The following is an 18457-nucleotide window of genomic DNA, read 5'->3' as shown; positions in this document are numbered from 1 at the left end:
AGAGACAGCCGTGTCTGTGGGGTGAGGACGGATACTCCTTTTTGTTGGGTAATTACCGGGCCCCCGAGCCTGCCGACCCACACCGTGTTGCATACAAGAAAATACAATGCAATTAAGTGCAGAGCAATATAACCTTTCCTGTCCAGCCAAGGTTGGACAATTGTCTCGCTTGCCTCAAGCCCTAATGGTAGCTCTGCAGTCTTTTTTTAAATTTTTTATTTAAATAAGGGGGTAGATATTCACTGTTTAACCGTGGAGAGGGGTAGCGTGTGTGCGTGGGAGTGTTGTGGTTAATCTCACTGCCTCCCTCTCAAGATCCCCCCCTCCCCCCATATTCCCTGTTTTGACTGGAGACTTGACAGGTGCTTCTGCCTAAATCCATTAGTTTCTCAATTAAAATCTCACTTTCGCTGCACCCTGTCATCAGGCTGACATCACACACGAGGAGGCGCGCGCCCCGCTCGTCTGTCTGTTTGCCTCGTTAGGTAGAATAGCTCCGAGAGGTGGAAGCGTGGAAGCTGGCTTTCATTATTTATCTTACATATCATACGCGAAAGGAAAAGATCGAAAAGAAAAAGGCAGCTGTACTGTTTCTCCTAAGAGAAGGGCTTGAACAGCTGCACGAGGAGCCTATGACCGGGTCCTCGTGAATAGGCGGAGAGCGCGAGGGAGTGCGCGTGGAACCCAAAGATGAATGCGGTAAATTTTGAATATATACGCCGAGCCGGAGAATGACGTGCTGACAGGCCTCTGAGCACCACTTTGTTGCGCTTATTAATAAAAGATTTGTGGCTGCCGTTACTTCTATTTTTAGCTGTTTGCCGTTTGTTCCGGCAGAATATTTTCGCCAAGCAATTTCGCCGCTGTAATTGAGAGAGCTAGAGAGAGAGAGAGAGAGAGAGAGAGAGAGGAGGGCGGGGACTCAAAGGTAAATAGTCCAGTCATAAATATAAACTGTTATTAATTCAGCTCAGACGAGCTGATCAGCAAAACAGAATTGGTCTGCTGAGGTCTGATGTTATAAAATTATTCGTACCCACGCTCTCTTTAATTGGGTCCATTCAGCAACATCATCAGTATTACAGCATGACCAACTAATTAGGCTGCCAGAATACAGCTCCGCCAACTATGCCGAAATCACCCGCTAGTCAAGTGTGAGATATGAAATTGCGTGTCGCATATTTTAATTCTCTGTCTTCAAAGTATTCAAATGGCATTCCGAAGGGTGTAGAAAACTGGACTTTTGAACCGAATTGGCAATTGTTGCCCGCTGCGCACTTTGAGAAATACAAACAGCACTTCTTCACGGTGATGTCACCCTAAGAAGAATGACCACGGTCTTAGTGGAGAATAAACACGGCGGTAATATCAGCGCGCTGCGCCCGGCGAGCTCAGCGCTATTAATTTGTGTCTTGTCAAGATAAGCAGCGGAGAGCAGAAGCTTCGTGGATTGATACGTTCCTGGAAAGAAAGCTCCCTTTAAATTGTTTGTCAAGCTTTTAGTGCTGCAGACCTCATTGAGTTATCAGTTCGTCTCAGCCACACCGGTTCACTTCCTCCTCCTCCCCCCCCCCCCTTGTAACAGGGGAGTACTTTACTGAAGGTTTGCCTGCCGAAGTGGCAGCTTGCACAGGTTCACGGTGATGTCATGGGGGTAACGGCGAGGGTAGGTTGCCATAACGACGCACATCCTTCTAACGTCTCGCAACGGTCGTGCGGAAAATTCGGGGAGCAAAAGCAATCGTAACAAAGACGGAGGAACTGAAAAATAATGTTCTGACAGCTGCCAATGGCTGTAATATAACTAATCACAAGAGTCGCGCGATCAGAGGGGCTAACTCGTGAATGACAGGAAAAACCGCTGCAGAACCACATTTAATGGTCCACCATTAAGATACGAACTCCGTTTATATGTAGGATAAACATTTATTTATTTTTATTTTTTTTAAGTGTACATAGATATTTCTGTTTGGAGGATTACTTATTGCAAAAAAAAACGACTACGTGAAAACAGCTTGAGTGGGGGCTGTTTTGAATGCTTGTGGGGTCTCTTGAAGGCCCATCCACTTAAATGAGATTACAGCAGCAATGGGCTCGTGAGCGCCGTATTTCTTCTGGTTCTAATAATAATTATTATTATCAGTAGTAGTCATAAGAGTCATACTAGCAGTAGTAGTTAAATTGTAATAATATAATTCATATAATTTGACTTCATAAAATGTGTGTATCAACATGCCTGACTGTGTGAAGGCTCTGAGCATTCAGTGGTGCACTGTGGGAAGGAGGAGGATTAGAGTTGACAAAACAGGGTGAAGGCAATCTCAGCCTCCAGGTCCTGAGCGGGTCTTCCTCTTCTGTTCTTCATCGCTCCTTTAGAGCTGCGTGGTTTAGGGTCGCCCCACCTGAGCGAGCCACCTGTCCCCGGGCACCTGCAGACATGGGCACAGAAGAGAGAGAGAAGAGGCGGTGAGGACGGGGGCCTCTCTCGCCCGCAGGTGTCCCTACCTGCCCGCCTGACTGACCTGCCTCGTCCCATTCATCCTGCCTATTAATCTCAGGTAACGGGGAGCAGTGACATTTCCCCGCATCTTCTGTAGAGAGGGGGGTTTATTTATTTATTTATTTATTTATTTGAGATGCGGTGCCCTTTTCAAATTACACTCGTGGTTGCTCACGGACGGCTGCACACTCAATCAGGTCCTGCTGGGTCTTCCTCGGTCTTTCAGTTTGTTTTTTTGTTTTTTTGTGTGTTTTTGTTTATTCCCCCTCTCCCCCCCCCCCCCCCGTCCCCCGCCCAATTTGGAATGCCTGATTGCACTCGCGTCGCGGCCCTCGCGTAGCGACCTCCGTCTGGTGACTGAGGAGAGCGCAGGCGAGCGGGAAGTGCGTGATGTCACCGCTGCTTATCTTTACGTGTCGCGCGGTGAGTCGGCCGGCGAGTCGGGCTCTCGCCGACGGGACGGAGAGTCGGGGCGCCGGGCGGCTCGTCCTGTTCGGACGCTCAGGCGTGGACGAACCGCACTGTCTGGTGTTGAGTCCGGACCGTGCTGGTGCCAGCTGTGGCCAGCAGACCTGCAGGACTATGCTAATTGGCGCTAACAGTCGGCTCTGTGGATTTGATACCAGTACCTACCAGTACCAGTACAGTGCCTTAACAGATACCAGACCATGGGGCCCATCTACACACTGGAACAGAGCCTTAACAGATACCAGACCATGGGGCCCATCCACACACTGGAACAGAGCCTTAACAGATACCAGACCATGGGGCCCATCTACACACTGGAACAGAGCCTTAACAGATACCAGACCATGGGGCCCATCCACACACTGGAACAGAGCCTTAACAGATACCAGACCATGGGGCCCATCTACACACTGGAACAGAGCCTTAACAGATACCAGACCATGGGGCCCATCCACACACTGGAACAGAGCCTTAACAGATACCAGACCATGGGGCCCATCTACACACTGGAACAGAGCCTTAACAGATACTAGACCATGGGGCCCATCCACACACTGGAACAGTGCCTTAACAGATACCAGACTGTGGGGCCCATCCATGCTACTAGAACAGAGCCTTAACAGATACCAGACCATGGGGCCCATCCACACACTGGAACAGAGCCTTAACAGATACCAGAATGTGGGGCCCATCCATGCTACTAGAACAGCGCCTTAACACAAGCCACCCAACAGCCCCTAGTGCGTCATTGCCAACCCACCGCTTTGTTACCACGACGACAGGAGCAGTGTCTGTGCCCCGCTCCCCTCGTTCCGTGAGATGTGGCCACGACGGGGGGGGCGTGGGGGGGGCACCTTCATTCGTTTCAGAATTTGGAAATGCCCGCTCGCGCTGCAGCGACCAGTTTTGATCGATGGAGGAATTACAGTCATATTACATGGCTTCCATTTGCGCCCGGTGAGCACCCCTCCCTGATGATTTCGTTGGAAAACGGGGGTGGGGGGGGGGGCATCTGATCCCGATGCCGCTTGATTGATTTTTCTCCACAGGGCCCTTACCAAATTCATAGACATGAAAAAAACTTTTAAGAAATGAAGAAAAAGTGATTGTGCAATCCGAGGGCCTTGTCGCTGAAGCCGAAGTCTCGGCCATTAAATCTTTTCGGTCTGAGTTTAATTCATTCTTCTTCGAGCCGAAAATCAATTCCTATTAAGAAAAATATTGTCAAGAAGCTGCGGCGTGGGAAGGGGACTGTCAGTGCCGATAGGCTGAGTCGTGACAGGGCGCCATCGGGAAGAAAAAAAGCGTCTCAGGTATTCCCGGATTCAAATCAAACTGCGCGTGTCACACATCCTGCGTTATTAATTACGCCAGTTAGACAGCAGGATTGTGCCTGTCAGACGGGCACCATGTTGAAAGACAACAGGGGAGGATGGAAGCGTCTATCATTTTCATATGTTTTTTTTTTTTTCTACCGGGGGAAATTTGTCAATGACGTTTCATAGTGCATTCATATTCAAAGATCTGACCGGTTTGAATGTAATAAAAAAAAATATATTGAGTTTTTTGGAAAGTTGTCTGGCACAGGTACAGGTACAGGTACAACAGATCTCTAAACTACAGACTTATTTGCGCAAAGTCTCTAAACTCAATTTGTTGCTTTGTACTTTAAGAAAAAAAAAGTCACCATATAGTACATTTGCATTGTATTCAATTCCCAGGTGCTTTTATCGCAGAGTGATTTGATCGTGAAAGAGAGCAAAAGAGCGTCTGCCAGAGTTGGTGCATGGATCTCGAGTTGAAACTCCATAACCTTCAATAAAACTACATTACCCACAGTGCCGTGCTGCCGCGAGGAAGGAAGTATAAATCTTTGTTTTACCTTGTCTTGTACGCACTGGCAGAAAGCTCTCAGAAATTTAGGCTTTGTTTAGCCTGAAACCTGTTTAAGTTCCTGAGAGACTTGGCTGACTTCACTTTACTGGTTTTACTCTGAAAGGAAGCTTATTAGATTTTATGGCTCCAAAACCCAAAAAAACAAGGTTTAAAGGAAGTGTTCAGCTGCTGTCTTCTGGTTTATGTTCTCCCCAAACGCTTTGCTTAATTGGCCTCAATGGGAGGCTTTTGGCTTTCGGTTGATGCTTGTTTTGTCATCCAGTTTGAGTCTTACTTGTGCGGTGCAGGTCTGTCTCATTGTTTGTTTTAATTACCATCACTGGCTAACTGTGGATAATTAAATGTACATAACTGATTAATGAGGGGACATCGGTTCGACGTGTCGGACGTGGCTGATTATAATGGATTTGCTGATGGCTGGAACTCCTTTCTGTAAGCCTTCCGTCTGAAATGCTTGCAGTCCTCAGTCCTATATATTTTTTCCAGCTCTGAAATACGCCTGAAAAACATCAGTCTATGCAATGAAAAATTTAGGCAGTGGGCATTTGCCTGAACCTGGGACCAATACCACGCACTCCGGAATCCTTCGTAAGGTTCTGAGAGTGTGAGCTGGCTGCAGTTCCTGAAGGACACGCGAAAGCTTTTTGAAATATTGCATTCATAAAAAAAAAAAAATGAAATAAAAAAACGAAACTGAATTGAGCGGGTTTCCCCCCGAGGATGTGTGGCTAAGACGTTTAGGATTTACCGCCATAAGCAGGAAAAAAAAACACTGATACGTTTTCCTAAGGAGCAAACGCAGTTTACAGGAAAAAAAGAAGGGGAAAAACTGGAGAGAGAGAGAGAGAAAGAAAGAGAAAAGTCTAATACCTCGGTACTTTAGTGTGGTCCACAATAGCCTGTGGTATGATGAAATGCATATTGAGGTAACCTGCTTCATTTTTTTTTTTGGGGGGGGGGGGGGGGAGGGGGGTCGCGTTTATTTTATCCCCCCCCCCGGGAGCGCGCTAACGCGGAGCGATAAGAGAGTTATCGCGAGCGCCCAGGAGAAGGCTGACTGCGGGGGGGGGGGGGAAACCGCGGGGGCGTGGGAGAGGGGGTGAGAGAGGGGGGGTCGGCGCGGGGCTGTCACGCTGTAAATTTGGGGAGTAAATATCGGCCTCTCCGTGGAGGGAAGCTCTTCACGCGCTTAGCGTTCGCCCAGAGAGTTTACCCCGAAAACCGAGCGGATCGAGCTTCCCCCCTGGCGCCCGCAGCCTCTAAAAACGGCACCGACGTCTCAGTGGGGCGGGGGGGGGTTTCTTTTGAAAGGCTCGGGGGGGGGGGGGGGGGGTTTCGGTCAAACGTCTCAGCCGCGCGTGACAATGGCGCACGTCTGGCTGCTCGCGGCGCACGGGAAACGACCGACGCCCGAACGAATTCGGGAGATATTTCCCCCGCGATGGAAAACGCGCGGAAGCGCCGAGCGCCTTTCATGTCGCTAATGTATTATCGACGGACACAAAAGTCGGCTTATGTGTCGACAGAGCTTTGGAGAATGTTCCGGCATAAAAAAGAGGGTTTAATAAGAGAAGTTTCGGGGGGGGGGGGAGGCGCGTGACTCTCTGCAGGGCATTGATTTCTAAAACGCGACGTTTGGTCGGCTTTCGTCAGCAAGCCGCCGTAGCTGTAAGGTGACATTTCGGCAGGCAGAGCGAGAGACGGGATTTCTGTGAAATTGTCCTTCGTTTGTCGCAATGAGTGTAAATTCATTTGTCCGTTATCTGTACCGGCTTATCCTGGGCAGGGTCACGGGGGGGGGGGGGGGGGGGTGCTGGAGCCTATCCCAGCATGCATTGGGCCAACCTATCGCAGGGCACACACGCACCCCGTTCACTCATCATTCACACCTATGGGCAATTTAGAGTCTCCAGTTAGCCTAGCCTGCATGTCTTTGGGCTGTGGGAGGAAACCCACGCGGACACGGGGAGAACATGCAAACTCCACGCAGAAAGGCAGTGGCCCGATTCGAACCCAGGACCTTCTTGCTGTGAGGCGACAGCGCTACCCCACTGCGCCACTATGCCACTCACAATGAGTGTAAATTCTCACCAAAAAAAAAAGAAACTTAGTGGAATTTTGGCCTGTGAGAGGATGACTCATCCTGCGACGGCTCTGTTTTGGTCTGGTGTTGAATCTGAAACCGTGCCAGTGCCAGTACCAGTGCCAACCGAGACTGGCAGCCCTGCTGGGCGACGGGCGACGGGCTCCAGCGTCACCCAGGGATGCGAGGGTTTGAGTTGTCTGGGAGGACATTGCCTCGTCCCCCCCCCCCCCCCCCCCCCGGTGAGAAGTGTCTCTCGTGTCTGATTCGTTACGGCAAGCCCGATTTGACGGCTGAAGTGGGATGAGGGAGCAGAAGTAGCGCTCCTGAGTTCGGTTTTTGTCGTCTGTGCCCAAACACACCCGGCTGTCTCACCCATTTAGACACCCACATGTACACAAACCCGCCTGGCTATAAGCACAACACAGACACACACACACTCTCTCTCTCTCTCTCTCACACACACACACACACACACAAACACACACACACACACACACAAACACACACACACACACACTCTTTCACATATACACACTCTATCTCTCTCTCACACACACACACACACTCTTTCACATATACACTGTCTTTCTCTCTCACACACTCTCTCACATACACACTCTGACATACACTCACACACTCTCTCTCGCACACACACACACACACACACACACTCGCACACACACACACACACACACTCTCGCACACACACACACACACACACACTCACTCTTTATGAGGCCTCAAACAGACAATGCGGGGACGCCGTGGCGGTCCTCACAGCGATAGTGCCCCCGCCCCCCCCCCCCCCCCCCTCTCTGACAGGTGACAGGTGAGCGCTCTCGGCGGGTCGGTCCCACGGCTGTGTGCCGGTCTGAATTCCACCCGGAGAGGCGGCCGCACCGCTTCACTGTCCCGCTGCCAGCCTCGCCCGCGCTTGTCACCGTTTAAAAAACAATAAAAATCCCCAGAAAATCTCTCTTCTGGCACAGTTAGTCCCCCCCCCGGGGCGATTTAGCGCAGGGAGGAAAGAAAAACGTGCAATTCTGACTCCATCAGCCGATCCAAAATAAGTCTGATTACTCGCGCAGAGTGGCTGCTAATATGAGAGAGTTCATTAGAGAACAACCTGACTCCACAGGGCCCGGCTTCCGGGACCACAGTCTCAGAACCACTCAGCTGCAACAGAGACGTCTACCAGCTGCCTGGGCTCGAGTGTGAGTGTGTGTGTGTGTGTGTGTGAGTGTGAGTGTGTGTGTGTGTGTGTTTGAGAGTGTAAGTGTGTGTGTGTGAGTGAGTGTGTGAGTATGAGTGTGTGAGCGTATGTGAGTGTGTGAGTATGAGTGTGTGTGAGTATGAGTCTGTGAGTATGTGAGTGTGTGAGTGTGAGTGTGTGAGTATGAGTATGTGAGTGTGTGAGTATGAGTGTGTGTGAGTATGTGAGTGTGAGTGTGTGAGTATAAGAGTGTGTGTGAGTGTGTGAGTATGAGTGTGTGTGAGTATGTGAGTGTGAGTGTGTGAGTATAAGAGTGTGTGTGAGTGTGTGAGTATAAGAGTGTGTGTGAGTGTGCATGTGATACTGGCCCTTAGTGTAAGAGCAGGGCTGTGAGTCTTTTTCGGGAGCGGTGCTGCACAGACCATCAGGGCCAAATGAGATCATTACAGACCCATTCACCCGTACGACAGCGCGGATAATGATGCTCGCCTAATTAGCCCCGCGCCCCAGAGAAACACCTCGCTCCCCGCTCTGCTGCCTGCTGATAAGGAGGCGCGGTGCTCAGACAGCCCTGTAGGGGGCGGTGGCGCTGACCCTCACGCTGACGGATGACACAACCCGCCAGGAGCTCGCAGATAAAACCCTGTCCCTGACACCTGGAAATCAGAGATAAAGGTGGACGGTTTATTTATTAATTTTTTTTTTAGACATCATTGTTGTTATGACTGTTCTGCAGTCCTTGCTCTAAGGACATCGCCACAGAAACGTCGGCGCACGTCGATCGCTGTTTGAAACGTCTATGGTTCCGCAACTACGCCTCCTTCCACAATCGGTGGTTTTAACCTCTGTGTCCCCTTTTAGTATCTATGGTTTATTTCACATCTACGTCTGCTCGTAACGTCTATGGTTGTTAATACCGCGACCGACCAGTGAAGTGTTGCTGGAGCCTGATGGTATGCGGACTGGTGTGCTATAACACAGTGATGCCAGGCTCCCTTGACTGTGGAGAGCACATTACACTCAGGCAAGGTCAGAGTGGTCGTTTTGGGGGCTGCGGCTAGCAGTTAGCCGTTAGCGTGCTGTGCCGGAAGGCAGTTAGCCGGCTCCCATTACTCAGCAGGCTGCTGTGCCCGTGACCTTGGCGCGTGCCGGGGCCTTTGTGTGCAAATATCCGGCAGTTTAACTGCAGGGATTCTGGGTAAAAACGTACCGTCTCAGAGCTTCCGCGGATTAGGAAATTGTATATAAATTGTATAATTGTATTTTTTTTTTTTAACTCGTATTCATTGAAAGGTAATTATGTTATTATTACGATTACTTTAACCACGAGTAATAACAATGTATATGTGTATTGTATGTATACGTATACACACATGCACCTGTGTAAATATAGTGAATATTGTAATCGTAAGGTTTCCTGACTGCCTGCCGGGTGCCGTTTGGGTGTGTTGTCAGCTGAGCGGTAGGGAGGGTCTTCTTTGGCGGTTCCAGCGGTTCGAGCTGCGCGCGACGCGTCCGTTTCTGGCCGCACCGTCGGGTCTCTGGCTGAGGTTTCACCCCGTACCCAGTGGCTTTGAACCCTACATGACGCTCTGCAGACAGTCACATAGGAATAAAAAGCCATAAGACACAGGCGTGAGGGAGGGAGCGGCCGCCAAAAAAACCCGCCGTCTCGCGCTTGCCGCGTGATGGATTTCAGTGCGACTGCAGCCCCGAACCTGGGATTCGAACCCGCAACCTCTGGTCACACAGCCGGTGTCTGTAACTGGTGTACATCGCGCACCGTGATGGGATTGGTTCACCTTTAATAGGACACTCCGAAGCTTCTGAGCCTCCTCAGGGTGAGCAGCTGCTCAAACATAGGGAATTCTGGGAACCTTGAAAGGGTCGGGTGGAAAAGTGGACCTGATGCTTTATTTCTTCCTTCTTTCCTGTGCGACAGATTGAGGTATCGTGACATGTCGTGACATGGAAATCGACCCACGCAGCTCTGCGTCCACTGGTCGCCACACTGCCCCCTCCCTTAAAGATCCCTCCTCCCAATCGTGACCCACCCTACTCTGAACCCCTCCTCTCTGCCCCCCCCCCCCCTCATTGGTGGAATGAGCTCCTCACTACAATCAGGACAGCAGAGTCCCTGTCAATCAATTCCACCACCGCTGAGCAGATCCACGCCTGTTTTAAAGCGCATCAAATGCAAAAATCACTCTGAACGTCTACAATGGCTTTACCAGCCTCTCCGTTGCTGCGTGGACAGTCATATCCTCAGACCCATTTTCCTGTTTCTAAGCGCTCCGTTCTCAGTCACTTTACTCTATGGTATGGGTTTACGTGTGCGCCACTTTGCAGTTCTGTGCTAACGGCTACTCACTGTAACGACTCTGCGTCTGCTCCCGGTTGGCTGATCGTTTTTTTTTACTTGCGCTTACGTAAGTCACCGGAACAGGGTGTGCGTTGAAGGGCTAAATGTAATGGAGGTACCCGGGCAGCTTTGCCAACACCCTGCCTCTGCTCCTGGGACCAACCCCCCCCACCCCCCACACACACACACGGCGACCCCTCTATTCCCAGAGTATGGGAATGAATTCTGCTTTCTCCCGGAAGTCGAAGGAAAGAGATGGAAGGGAAGGGGAAAGGGGAGCGGGGGGGCGGGAAGCGGGGGGGCTAAGTGGTGTTTGCCTTACGATCCTGGATCTGTAATCACCCCGCTCTGCGGTCCACACAGTGTGGAGTAACAGCCAACATTTTGACTCACTTGTTTTCCCTCGAGTACAACAAAACAACTTTTTTTTCTTTCTTTTCTCTCGCTCTCTCTCTCTCTCCCCGTCTGACTCTGAATATGCGGGTCTGTGCAGCTGTGGCCCCGTGCGGAAGCTCGATTAGCCCATCTGCCTGACTGCCGGGCCGGGGGTGAGGGGTCTGGGGTGGGGGGGCTGTCTGACATGGCTGGCAGGTTGGCAGAGGAACAGGCTGGTGGGGGTGGGGGTGGGGGCGTGCGGGGAGGGGGTGGAGTGGGGGGGGGCTGGAAGCAGTTGGCGTTCAGTAACAGCAGGCAGAGAGGCTTCGTGCTGAGCTCTGCTGCTTTCCCATCAGTGGCTAATGATTTGATCAGGGTGACCTTTGGTCTACGCCTGTACGCCAGAAAGAGTTTTCCTGACAGAACTCCCACTCTGTCTATATTTGTTTTGCCCTCTTCGCCACCGTCACCGCCCCCAGTCTTCATCATTTTTTTCCCCTGTCAGGCTTCCACAATCTGCTGCTAGCTTTTCAGGGGGAGAAAGAAAGAAAAAAAAGTCACATGACCTGGCCTGGACTCAAAACGGCGCGCTGTCCTTAACTTTTACCTGGCGACGAAACGCTAAGCGTGTAGTTTTTTTTTTTTTCCTCTCTCTGTCTCGGTTTGGCAGTTGAGATACCGCGCTGATTGATGGGCTATTCCAGGGCCGACGGCTTGCAGTGCCGGAACTCTGTGACACTTTATTATTGGCCCCCGTGTCTGGCTCACCGGTCCAGGCCAGTGTTTCAGCAGGCCTACGCTGAGCCTATCGAGAGGGATGTGTGTCGTGAGAGTAATCAGTAATCAGGTGCCCTCACGACGGATTCTGAGATCAGACACTGTTCCATGAGCTGTAAGGCAAGGCGCTTTACTTAATTTGCTTCAGTAAATGTGTGGGCGTATCACGCGTAACGTGCAGTGTGAGGTGTACGTCTTTCAAGATGACTGCGCACGCCGAACAAGTGCATAAATAGTAACAATAACAGGAAAGATTATCCTGTCGTACTACGCGAGCCCAGTAACCTGCTAGCGTCTATTTTGGAGTCAGATTTTTCTCGCCAATTAGCCGGTAACGAGCTCGTAAAATGAGCTCCTAATTGGTGCCTGTTACATGAGCCCTAAACTTCAGCGAAAAGTTGTGTTTTAGTTTTATTTTTTTAATTGACAGCGGCGCCCGTATTTAAAGGATTTTTTTCGTGTAAAAGAACGCGGCGGCGCGGGGGAGAGGCGCGTACCCAGGGCCGAAACTCAGCGGGACGGGACGGGTCTCTCGCTCCGTGCCCCAGCCAACGGTCTCCGGATTAGGAGGGGTGGGGGGGGGGACGGGCGATATCCAGGAGGCTAATTAGCATTCCACACAGAGCAGCCCCCGAACACAGACAGCCCTTTCCTCAGCTCGCCCCGGGGGGGGGGGGGGTGTAGGGCAGGGGGGGCAAATGACAGAGTACACACTCTGGAAGCCAGTCGCATTTTTTTTTGTTTGTTTTTTTTTTTCCCCAAATCTGCTCTTCCAAATCTCGGTTAAACACAAAAACCCCGCCGCTGCTTTACAAAGCTAAGCTCGGTTTATCTTGAGCCTGATCGTTTAAAAAAGGTTTCATTTATTTTTAAAAACCACGGTGCGGTGTCGGACAGGAGACGAATACCATCTTCCTGGTGCTCGTATTTTTTGGTGTTTTGTATTTTATGTACAAGGTCCGCCCTGAAAAATTTTCTTTGAGCGATTTGTGTGTTTAGGATTGTAGTCGTTTCATTTTCAGATTAATAACAGTGAAATATGATGCGTGCATGTGTGTAAACAGAGCTGCCTGTTTAAATATTCCCCTCAGGGTGTCCTTTCTGACCTTTCTGCTGCGTTGCATTACTTAGTCTCTTAACTGATCGCCCTTACCCGGATTCGCCTGCACATTTTTTTTTCGATCTGCAATCATTCTTTTTTCGTACCGTCAATTTATGTAGCGGAGCGTCTCTTAAGCGCGGCGTCGGGTTTTTTTTTTTTTAAAGTGCCTTTCAGCGGCTGTGCCCCCCTTCTGGGATTCGAGCCTGCAAGCCTCTCCGACATAACCGCGGCTTTCTTAAGCGGCGCATTAGCCTGGCGCTCGCTCTGTTATTGGCTGTGTGCGGCGTTGCTCACTGAGGCCCCGCCGGCGCGCTGCTCTGTGGAAGAGCGAGCGCCGGATCAGGGCTGCGGTCGCTCGGGGCAACCCGCCGGAGCCGCGCCCGTCTGAAGCACCGAGCCGCCCGTCCCGTCCCGTCCCGCCCCGTCCCGTCTCCTGCCTGCCTCCTTTTTTTTAACAATACATATTTTTTTATGTAAACATTTTTTGTGGCATTATTATTTTCCAATGTGCCAAAAGCGCCACAACTCCGACCCGCTTTCTTTTCTTTCGTTTTTTTTTGTGCTTTTTGTTGTTTTTGTTTTCCTCTGTGCCCGGGGGTCTGAGTTCTCTCTGCGTCGTTCCCCGCTGAGGTGACGAGAGACGGCGTAACGTGGACGGAGTTTCAGAACGTTGCACGAGACGAAAGTTCGCGAAACAGCATGAATAATTAACCTGACGTGCCGTGTGAGTCTGCTTTTTAACACCCCTGAGTAACAGCAAGCCTGCGTCTCCTTACTCACTTTTTTATCTGTTTGTTATTTTTTAAACAAACTGTGAGAGGATATTTTTCAGCCTCCCAAAACCTGCCTCTGTGCCGTGGTTGTCAGGGCTTCCACCGTGAGAGGCTACCTGGGGCTGTGTGTTTGAGATGCTCTGAGCAAACATTAGCACTCGTGGCAGAGATAAAAAGGTACTAGACTCATTTAAAAAGAGCCTTCTAATTGGACGTGACTGATGCAGACTAAAATGGGGTCGCGTCAAGAAAAGGAAAGGAATTTCTGTTCAGGTTCTGATGTTTTCTCTGACTCCTTTGAACTGAAAGCAAAACAAAAAGTTACGATGATCCGTCTGATGTGTTCATTACTGAATCAAAGGGTCTGTGTGTGTGTGAGTGTGACTGTGTGGGTGTGTGTGCTTGTGTGCTTGTGTGTTTGTGTGAGTGTGTGTGACTGAGTGTGTGTGCTTGTGTGAGTGTGAGTGTGACTGTGTGGGTGTGTGTGCTTGTGTGTTTGTGTGTGACTGACTGTGTGTGTGTGTGTGCGTGCGTGTGAGTGTGTGCGTGACTGAGTGTGTGGGTGTGTGTGAGTGTGTGCGTGACTGAGTGTGTGGGTGTGTGTGAGTGTGTGCGTGACTGACTGTGTGGGTGTGTGTGTGTGCGTGTGAGTGTGTGCGTGACTGAGTGTGTGGGTGTGTGTGAGTGTGTGCGTGACTGAGTGTGTGGGTGTGTGTGAGTGTGTGCGTGACTGACTGTGTGAGTGTGTGTGTGCGTGCGTGTGAGTGTGTGCGTGACTGAGTGTGTGGGTGTGTGTGAGTGTGTGTGACTGAGTGTGTGTGCTTGTGTGTTTGTGTGAGAGTGTGCATGACTGACTGTGTGGGTGTGTGTGAGTGTGTGTGTGGGTGTGTGTGAGTGTGTGCGTGACTGAGTGTGTGTGTGTGTGTGTGCCTATGTGGAAGAAAACAAAAAGAGGGATTTTTTCTGTTAAAAACCGATAAGGTTTATTTCCCTCCTCATCAGACGGAGGGCCAGAAGACCAGGTTAATGTTCTGAGTCAACAGCAGCGAGACTTCCCCCCGCCGAGCTTATCAAAGGTTCGGCTGTCCCCAGCCTTCCACCGCGGCCAAACGCTCCTGTTTGGGGAGCGGAGGGCAGCGGGACAAAAACCCTAATCTACACCTGACTGCGGAAGATAAGACAGGCGGCCATTTTCTCTGGAGAAACGCTCATTCGAGCAGAGTTTAGTCTTCACGCGATGCCTAATTGCTGATATGCGGTTTGACGGGCGTCCTCTTGTTGTCATCGTTTCCTTGGGTCCTGTGCCGTAGGCTAATTATAAAATGAAAGTCTGTATCATTATCGGCTTGTTGGTGTTATTTTCTGGCATTGTTATAATAAAAAAAGACAAACGAGCTAAAAAAGACCATATGAGCTAACATTATGGGAGTGCCACATATCATAAATCAATTTTCAACTTTGGGGGGCGGGGGGGGGGGGGTCAGAACGATATCCAAGCCGCTAACGAAGCAAGAAGTTCCATTAAACCCGAGGACCGCGAAACATCGATCACCAACACGGATCAATCTCACCACCACCGCCGCCACAACACGTCTCCCCGATATGGGAGAGAGTTGTTACAACCCAACCCCGGGGAACGGTCACTAACAAGACCTTTGGAGCAAACTATAATCCCCCCCCCCTTCCCCCCCCACTGGCCACTCCCCACCCCTCACCACAATCTAGTGCTCCTGTATTGGAAGGTGTGGAGGAGGAGGAGGAGGAAGGAGGAAGGAGACTGGAACCGCGGTTAATAGGTACGGATTGTTAGCCGCCCACGCCGCCGCCGCCGGTTGATCGCCATGCCAACACCCCGGAGCCCCGACGAGCGCTTTAATCTACGAAATGAAAACAATCCCTGCCAGAGGTGAGATTGGCCGGGGGGGGGGGGGGGGGGCAGGACTGGGGGGGGGTGGGGGCGAGGGAGGGTGAAAGCAATCTATTTCAGGGGCGTGGAGGACGCCCGCTCCCTGCTCCCGCTCCCTTCTCCATCTCCTCTTTACCACCTGCTCCTCTCCTCCCACACGGCCTTCATTCTGCACCTTTTCACTCGGGGGTGGGGGGGGGGGGGTTAATACGGAGAAGAGGTGGGGGGGGGGGGGGGGGGCGGGGGGACACACACACAACCCCAGTGCCACAGCCGAAAGGAGAAAGAGGTCTCGGTGACTCAAAGCTACTCGCGCGTTTTTTGTTTTTTTTTCTCCTTTTGACTCAGAAGCCGAAGCTGCGTGCCAAACGTCCCGTAGGACTGCGGCAGGGCGGGGGGGGGGGCGGGTTCGCCCCCTCGACCCGATCTCCAGAGACGGATTAATACCGGTCCCGTGTCAGTGGAGCCGGGGCTGTTTCTCGCTGTGCTCATGAGAGAGATTCAGCTTTGAATCACCGCTTGCTTTTTTTCCCTTATTTAACCTTTCCGATAAAGAACCAAACAAACAAAATAACAGAGGAGCTTGCGGGACTTCCCGCCTGGCCCTGTGAGTCAGCTCGGACCTGCCGAGGTCCCCTGCCCGTCAGCCTTATCCACCGGTACCGGCAAAGTTTTTAACACACAGGACAGGTACCCCCCCCCCCCCCCCCCCCCCCCCCCATCCCGGTCGATCCTGCACACACCCACTCACCCATCATTTCGGCTCATGTTCAGGCCTCCTACGTTACCCAACAACCCACCCCCCCCCTGAGCTGTCCACAGGTAAACCTGGGACAGGCTGAGACGGCTGCAAAAACAGAAAGTAGCCTTCACTGTTCATCTGCAAAAGTAGTGAGAGGGAGGGAGGGAGGGATTGAAAAGGAAAGAGAGAGAGAAAGGGAGAAAGAGAATGAAAGAGAGAGGGAGGGAGGGAGAGATTGAAAAGGATAGAGAGAGAAAGGGAGAAAGAGAATGAAAGAGGGAGGGAGGGAGGGAGGGAGGACAGACAGAGGCAGCGTTTGTATCCTGTACATGGTGGAGGTATTTGAGGCCCACTCTGGGACAGGTATTTGTCAGTCAAGGGGGGTCTCCCTCTCTCTTCCCCCCCCCCTTCTGCTGCTTCCTCTCTCTCTCCTCCCATCTCCCCTCTCTCCCTCTCTCTTCTCCCCCCCCTTCTGCTGCTTCCTCTCTCTCTCCTCCCATCTCCCCTCTCTCCCTCTCTCTTCACCTCTTCCTCTCTCTCTCCACCTCTGCCTCTCCCCCTCTCTTTCTCTGCCTTTCCCTCTCCCTCCATCTCTCCGTCCTCTTTTTCTCTCTCTGCCTCTCCCTCCATCTCCCCCCTTCTCTCTCTCTCTCTCTCTGCCTCTCCTGCTCTCTCTGCCCCTCTCCCTCTCTTCCTCTCTCTCCCTCTCCCTCTCCCTCTCCCTCTCTCTATCTTGGTCCTTACAAACAAAAGCCCCATTCATACCCGTGTGTGTGTCGGAGCAGGAGGACAAAGGCCTTTGTGAGTCCCTCCAGCTCCTCCAGGACATTCATAAGTGACTGACCTCCAGCGGTCTGTTACCCACAATTCCCAGCGGCATATCAGGGAGAGGGGAAAACCACACCAACAAGTAACCTCCAAACTTCTCATCCTGCTGCCATTACATCAAGATCTAACCCCCAAACCTCCAACACCATTACATCAACATCTAACCCCAAACCCAACCATCACCACCATTACATCAACATCTAACCCCCAAACCTCCAACACCACCACCATTACATCAAGATCTAACCCCCAAACCCAACTACCACAGCCATTACATCAACATCTAAACCCAAACCTCCACCACCATTACATCAACATCTAACCCAAAAACCTCAACCACCACCATTACATCAACATCTAACCCCCAAACCTCCACCATCACCACCATTACAGCAACATCTAACCCCCAAACCTCAACCATCACCATCATTACATCAACATCTAACCCAAAAACTTCTCTTATGGACACCACCACCATTACATGAACAACCTCAACCATCACTGTTACATCAACATCTAACCCCCAAACCTCCACCATCACCATCACATCAACATCTAACCCCCAAAACTCAACCACTACCGCCATTCGATCAACAGGATGAGCTACCCAGCAGCTGTATATTAAAGAATATACAGCTCTTGCTTCTCAGTGATCTTTGACTACGCAGCACCACAAATGTGATAACAGCACGCCTCCGTTATACATTTTTAATACGTTTATTTGAGGGGGAAGGCAGCGAGGGCATCGCAGAACCCAAAGAGCCGTGGCAGGGAATCAAAATGGCGGGCGCACCCAGGGGTTCGTTTATGTGCTGAGCGTCTGTCGCCCCTTCGTACTGCACCATACGGGCTTCCCCGGTGAAGAGAGAGAGATTTGAGAATATACTGCTAACCGTTTATCTGTTGTGGGTTTTTCCCTGTGTGCCTGGGAAGAAAAAAAAAAAGGAAAAAAAAAAACCTGTACCAGACGAAAAGCAATTTGAGTAATATTAGCCCTCGCCGTCAAACTCATTTCTCCTGACATTAGTAATGGAAGACGTCTCCTGCAGAGCTGCCTGTTCCCTGTCTGCGTACCGTGGGATAGAGTCCCCCCGGGCCAAACGCCCACCAGTGCAGCTGAAGTTTGTTTTCAATGCAGTTTCACTTTCCTGATTTTACATTTTAACCGCTTGCATCTCGCTTTTTATGTCAGTTCTAGCTGATACGTCTGTTGTTGTTGAAATCGTTAGCATAACACATTTTTTTTTTTCCCTTCGCAGTCATTGGCCTGTTCGGCATCCAATCGCGTGGGACTTCCAATGACGTTGCAATTGTACTAATCTTTTTTTTCCGAGATGTTTTAGCGTGGCCTAAATAAGCGTGACTACTTCCTGGAGCCTGTGAGAGAACAATGGGGCTGGCTGTACGACTGGATGCCCTGAGAGACGGG

The sequence above is a fragment of the Anguilla anguilla genome, chromosome 11 (assembly GCF_013347855.1).
Source record: "Anguilla anguilla isolate fAngAng1 chromosome 11, fAngAng1.pri, whole genome shotgun sequence".
Lineage (NCBI taxonomy): Eukaryota > Metazoa > Chordata > Actinopteri > Anguilliformes > Anguillidae > Anguilla > Anguilla anguilla.
The sequence above is the reverse complement of the archived record's forward strand: the minus strand, read 5'-3'. Positions refer to the sequence as shown.